The sequence below is a fragment of the Erythrolamprus reginae genome, chromosome Z, assembly GCF_031021105.1.
Source record: "Erythrolamprus reginae isolate rEryReg1 chromosome Z, rEryReg1.hap1, whole genome shotgun sequence".
NCBI classification, from domain to species: domain Eukaryota; kingdom Metazoa; phylum Chordata; class Lepidosauria; order Squamata; family Dipsadidae; genus Erythrolamprus; species Erythrolamprus reginae.
The window spans coordinates 59680294-59686564 of record NC_091963.1 but is presented as its reverse complement, the minus strand read 5'-3'; the positions used below and the strand labels follow the sequence as shown (position 1 = coordinate 59686564).

Sequence of the window (6271 nt, the reverse complement as noted above, 5' to 3'; positions counted from 1 at the left end):
CAAACTATATTAATAAAATGGAAAAACACAAATGGGGAAAATAGTAGTATACAGTATATATTAATAGATAATACAATTTATTATAACTAAAAATAAGTTAAGTTTGGTAGATGGGAAATTTAGGATTAGGTAATTTAATTGTATTATTAACATCAATAGTGTGTTAATGTATATTGTGAATTTAAAATATTAAGGATTAGAAATTGTGGGGAGTTTGAGATACACTCCTGAGATTGATTAAATATTGTTAATATTTGGCTTTATTAGTAATCCTACACATTTGGAATATTGAAATTATTGATAGAATAATGAGTAATTCTTAAAATATTAAATATTAGTAATTTAGTAGGGTATAACAAATACACGGCACAAAGAAATGTTAACTATATTTAAATGAACTAATGGGAAAATGATAAAGAGTTATAAATAGAGAATAGTATTGTTGAAGTTGGAAGATTAGGATTACACATACTTATTTGTATTATTATTGTTAGCATTTTAAAAATATCTGACCCAGTCAATACAACTATTCACAAAATATCTATTGTGTGAAAGGAAAACTACAAATAAAACATGATTTTAAAAAGAAAAAGAAAAATCTTAATAGATTTTTATATGTATATCACATATAAAATGTAATATACAGTTTAAATATGTACTGTATATTACATTCATTGCTACCTACATGGTAGAATGATAGTATAAAAATAATTTTAATAATGTTTAGAAAAGTGTCAGAATTCTCACTAATTTTGATGATTAACAAAATCTGATAATTGCAATAGTTTATGTTTAGCACGATAGCATACAGACTAGATTTTTGCTCTCTAAATGTAAAACTACAATAAATTTAAATAGGCTAAAGTGAATATACTGTACTTGAATTACATAATTGAAAATTGGTTAAATATAGTATACAGTTTAGAACTGGAAACTAAGCCTTGCTGAGGCACAAAGCGAGAGCGGTGTTCTTGTGCTCACTCACTCTCTCCTCAGCCCTAAAAGAAGACAATGGCAGATTTATTTTGAGGGGGGGAAATCGCACCAGTAAAACTGTAGGGACTAATCCAGGCAGTTGTAAGGAGTCAAAACGAATTTGAAGTCATACACACGATACAACAAAAGAATGGAGTGAGCAATTACTATCTTTTGTACGTTCTATTGTAAGACAGGATAATGTGTGGAATGCATACATTTCACTTTTCAGACACAGCTGGGGGATGTAGCTCAGTGGTAGAGCGCGCGCTTCGCATGTGTGAGGTCCCGGGTTCAATCCCCGGCATCTCCATTCTTTTCTTTTTGTTTTGCAATCCAACGAATGTTTTAAAATACAAAGCTTCAAAGTCTTTCAATACGTTCAAATTTTTACTTTTGTCTTCATGTTACAGACGTATTTCAAATACATTGTTTATATAATTGCAAAAAAAATTGTTCTAATTTAAGCAAAACAATGTTTCTGATTTCTGGAATGTAACTTTAGGGACATGTTTAAGGAGAAACCACCAATAAATTGCAATCCTTGCCTTCACTCCTCTCCAACAAAAAATAGAGTTGCTTTATCTGGAAATCAAACCCACGTGGTTGTTGAGAATTCTAGCACAAACCATCATGGAAAAAATTCTATGCATATTTCAATAAGATTACCATTATTTTAAACTGATTTTGTATATGATTATTCTCAATCATAAAGTGCACGTTCTTGTAAACATATATAATGGAAATACATAAAAAAGCAAGTTAAGGTAGAAATGAAATGTATGTCATATAATATTAATGCTTAAATGTATAGAGAAAAATGGTAATCACAATAACTCTGGTTTCTAATCAAATAAATATATTAATTTGAATCCACAGCAGGGATTAATAATGATTGTTGTAATCAGTAGAGGGCAGCCATTCGCAGCTCCTACTGGAACGCTCAGGAGGAGAGTGCGGGGGCATGTGCACACTCTCACGCACACACCCTTCAATTTCCTGTGCATGCACAACAATACAAGAGCACACAACAGATTTAAACTTAATATTAACCGCTCCAAACTTGACTGTAAAAAATATGACTTCAGTAACCGAGTTGTCGAAGCGTGGAACTCATTACCAGACTCCATAGTGTCATTCATTCATTCATTCATTCATTCATTCATTCATTCATTCATTTACTAAATTTGTATGCCGCCCCTCTCCGCAGACTCAGGGCGGCTCACAACAGCAACAGAAAACAATATATAATACAAATTCAATAATTAGAAAGCTAATTTTTTTTAAAAAAAAACATGCACACAACATACCATACATAAACAGTATAGGCCTGGGGAAGATTTTCAGTTTCCCCATGCTTGACGGCAGAGGTGGGTTTTAAGAAGTTTGCGGAAGGCAAGGAGGGTGGGGACAGTTCTAATCTCAGGGGGGAGCTGGTTCCAGAGGGTCGGGGCCACCACAGAGAAGGCTCTTCCCCTGGGACCCGCCAAACGACATTGTTTAGTCGACGGGACCCGGAGAAGGCCAACTCTGTGGGACCTAATCGGTCGCTGGGATTCGTGCGGCAGAAGGCGGTCCTGGAGATATTCTGGTCCGATGCCATGAAGGGCTTTATAGGTCAAGACCAACACTTTGAATTGTGACCGGAAATTGATCAGCTACCATTGTAGACTATGGAGCGTTGGTGTAACATGGGCATACCTTGGGAAGCCCATGATTGCTCTCGCAGCTGCATTCTGCACGATCTGAAGTTTCCGAACACTTTTCAAATGTAGCCCCATGTAGAGAGCATTACAGTAGTCGAATCTCGAGGTGATGAGGGCATGAGTGACTGTGAGTAGTGAGTCCCGATCCAGATAGGGCCGCAACTGGTGCACCAGGTGAACCTGGGCAAACGTCCCCCTCACCACAGCTGAAAGATGTGTCTCTAATGTGAGCTGTGGATCGAGGAGGACACCCAAGTTGCGCAACCCCTCCAGCCGGCGCAGAGGGATACCATGGTCGATGGTATCGAAAGCCACTGAGATGTCAAGAAGCACCAGGATAGAGGATAAACCCCTGTCCCGGGCCCGCCAGAGATCATCCATCAATGCGACCAAAGCAGTTTCCTTGCTGCAGCCAGGCCTGAAACCAGACTGCTGAGGACCTAGATAATCGGCTTCTTCCAAGGACTGCTGGAGGTGAAGCGCCACCACCTTCTCAACAACCTTCCCCCTAAAGCAGGGGTCCCCAAACTTTTTACACAGGGAGCCAGTTCACTGTCCCTCAGACTGTTGGAGGTCCGGACAATAAAAAAAAAGTATGAACAAATCCCTATGCACACTGCACATACCTTATTTAAAGTAAAAAACAAAATGGGAACAAATACAAAGTTTAATATTTATTCTCCCTCTTTCTTTCTCTCTCTCTCTTTCCTCTCTTTCTATTTCTCTCTCTCTCTTGATTTCTTTCTCTCTCTTCTCTCTTTCTCTCACTCACTCTCTTTATATCTCCCTCTTTCTCTCTCTCTCCCTCTCTCTGTCTCCTCCTTTCTCTCTATCTCCCTTTCTATCTCTCCTCTTCCTTTCTCTCTCCCTATCTTTCCCTCTTTCTCTCCCTCTCCCCCTCTCTCTCTTTCTCTCTCTCTTCTCTCTCTCACTCATTCTCTTTCTATCTCTCCCTCTTTCTCTCTACCTTTCTTTCTTTCTCTCTCCCTTTCTCTCTCTCCCTTTCTCTGTCCCTCTTTCTCTCTCTCTCCATCTCTTTCTTTCTCTCTGTCCCTCTCTTTCTTTCTCTCTCTTATCTCTCCTTCTCTCACTCACTCTCTTTCTATCTCTCTCTTTCTCCTTCTCTCCCTATCCCTCTTTCTCTCTCCCCCTTTCTCTCTCTCTTTCTCTCTCATATACCACACCGGCAACAGAAAGAGAGAGGTAGATGTCGGGCGCGTTACCGGGAGGTGGAGGCGGTGTGGGGCCGGACGCTGGGTGCCGGGGACACCGGGGAGGGTGAAGGGGTGGACCTGGCTGCTGCCTCTCAGCTGCAGAGCCGAACGGGGGCGGAGGCAACGGCGGAGTCCAGCGCTGGGGCCATGCGGGGCCGCTCATCCAGGGGGGCGTGGACTGGCAAGCCGCCCTCCGCTCTCTCTTTCTCTCTTATACACCACGCTGGCAACAGAGAGAGAAAGAGAGAGAGCGGAGGGTGGTTTGCCGGTCCACGCCCCCCTGGATGAGCGGCCCCGCATGGCCCCAGCACCGGACTCCACCGTTGCCTCCGCCCCTGTTTGGCTCTGCAGCTGAGAGGCACGTCCACTCCTTCGCCCTCCGCGGCATCCCCGACACCCAGTGTCCGGCCCCATGCTGCCTCCACCACCCGGTAACACGCCCGATCTCTTCCTGCAGGAACAGGTGGTGGGGTGCCGCGAAGGGCTGCGCTTGAAGGCCACCACACGGCCCCGCAGTCCCAGATTGCTCACTTCTCTGGCCAGCAAAGCCGGCTGCCCGGGAAAGTGGCATGCTTTTTGAATGCACGCTTTTCAAAAAGCACGCCACTTTCCCAGGCAGCCGGCTTTGCTGGCCGGAGAAGTGAGCAATCTGGGACTGCGGCGTCATGGTGGCCTTCAAGTGCGGCCCTTCGCGGTGCCCACCACCCATTCCTGCAGGAAGAGATCCGGCTGATGCAGGAAAGAGAGAGAGCGGAGGGCGGCTTGCCGGTCCATGCCCCCCTGGATGAGCAGCCCCGCATGGCCCCAGAGCCTGCCTCCGCCCCTGTTCGGCTCTGCAGCTGAGAGGCACGTCCACTCCTTCGCCCTCCCCGGCACCCAGCGGGGAGGAGGAGATGGAGAGGCAAGGGGGCGGGGAGGAAAGTGGGCCTGCAATTGGCCAATTTCTTTCTCGCCTTTAGGGAGAGGAACTGTTGCTGCTCTGCCATAGGGCAGCAACAGTTTCTCTCCCTAAAGTCGTCAAAGGAAGGGGCCAATTGCAGAGCGGCCAGGTGGGATTCCGCTGATGCCATCAAGGCAGCATGATACGCGCATCTTGCTGCCTTGAGCGCCACTTTGTAAGTCTTAATAAAAGCTCTTACAAGTGTTCGATCGGATTCAGATTCGATCGTATTCATCCCCAAACCCCCAACACTTTACCCTTAGATTATCTACGGTTGACCTATCCAGATTCCTAAGAGGTGGGTAAGGGGCAAGTACAAGTGCACTAGAGTGCCTTCCGTCCCCTGTCCTATTGCTCTCCTATATCTCCTATACCTTTCTTCTATTCCTATTTCTCTTCTTCTATTCTTTCATTGATATGTTCTATTACTATATCTTGTTTTCTATTCTTTCATAGATATATTTTACTATGAGTATCTCCTCTATAACCGTCATCATGTATTTTGCTATGTGTATATATATTTGACACAAAAATATGTAACCCTTCCCTGGTGCAGAGCTGAAGGGATTGGATACTGTATCCTAGAGGTTAATTCTCTGCCTTACAAGGCAAAGGTTGCAGGTTCAAGTCCCAGTGAGGGTATGGCTAGCTGATGAGGCCAAAATAAGGCCGAAATAGATCTATCCTAGTCTCCCTTAATTTTCAAATTCAGAAGAAAAAAAAGTGACATATGTATATATATATATACCAATATATATACCAAGACCGAATATACCAAGACCATCATATATATATATATATACACATACATACAGTAATACCTCATGATATGAACTTAATTGGTGCCAGGAGGAGGTTCGTAAGGTGAAAAGTTCGTAACATGAAACAAAGTTTCCCATAGGAATCAATGGAAAAGCGATTAATGCGTGCAAGTCCAAAATTCACCCCTTTTGCCTCATTTCCGCCGGCATTCGGATTTTGTTCGGGTGTGGGTGGAGGGGGGGGAGACGGGGGGAGACAGCGCAGGCTGCCCGGAGGGAGCCTCGTGGGTGGATTAACGGAAAAGTCAACAGTTACTGTCCAGCTTGCAATGACTGGAAGGGAAGGGAGGGAAACGCACGGGCGGTTTGTATGTGCGTCTTCTCTGATTTCCTCCCTCCCTCCTTCCCCCTCTCCCTCCTGGCCTCCCTCCTCCTCCTCCTCCTCCTGTATTCCGCCTCCCTCCCAGCCTCCGGGCCCCATTCTCCGTGCCGCCGGCTGGCCGGCTGTCATCTTCTAAAGAAGCAAGAAGAGGAGGAGGAGCTGGGCGCCTTCCTCCACCACCACCAGCGCCTGGGCGGGCAGGCGAGGAGGCGCGACCGACCGGCTCAGGCTCCGGCTAGGACGGGGCGGGCAGCGGCTGGGCGCGGCGGCGAGGGTGTGTCCAACTCGAGGCT

General features: G+C 45.1%; 1 non-coding gene across 1 annotated transcript; it reads left to right on the top strand.

Annotated features, from left to right (window-relative positions):
• The first annotated feature begins 1216 nt into the window (after window positions 1-1216).
• TRNAA-CGC (transfer RNA alanine (anticodon CGC)) lies at window positions 1217-1288 on the top strand. The gene has a single exon. It is a non-coding gene; the product is annotated as a tRNA-Ala (tRNA).
• Window positions 1289-6271: the final 4983 nt, after the last annotated feature.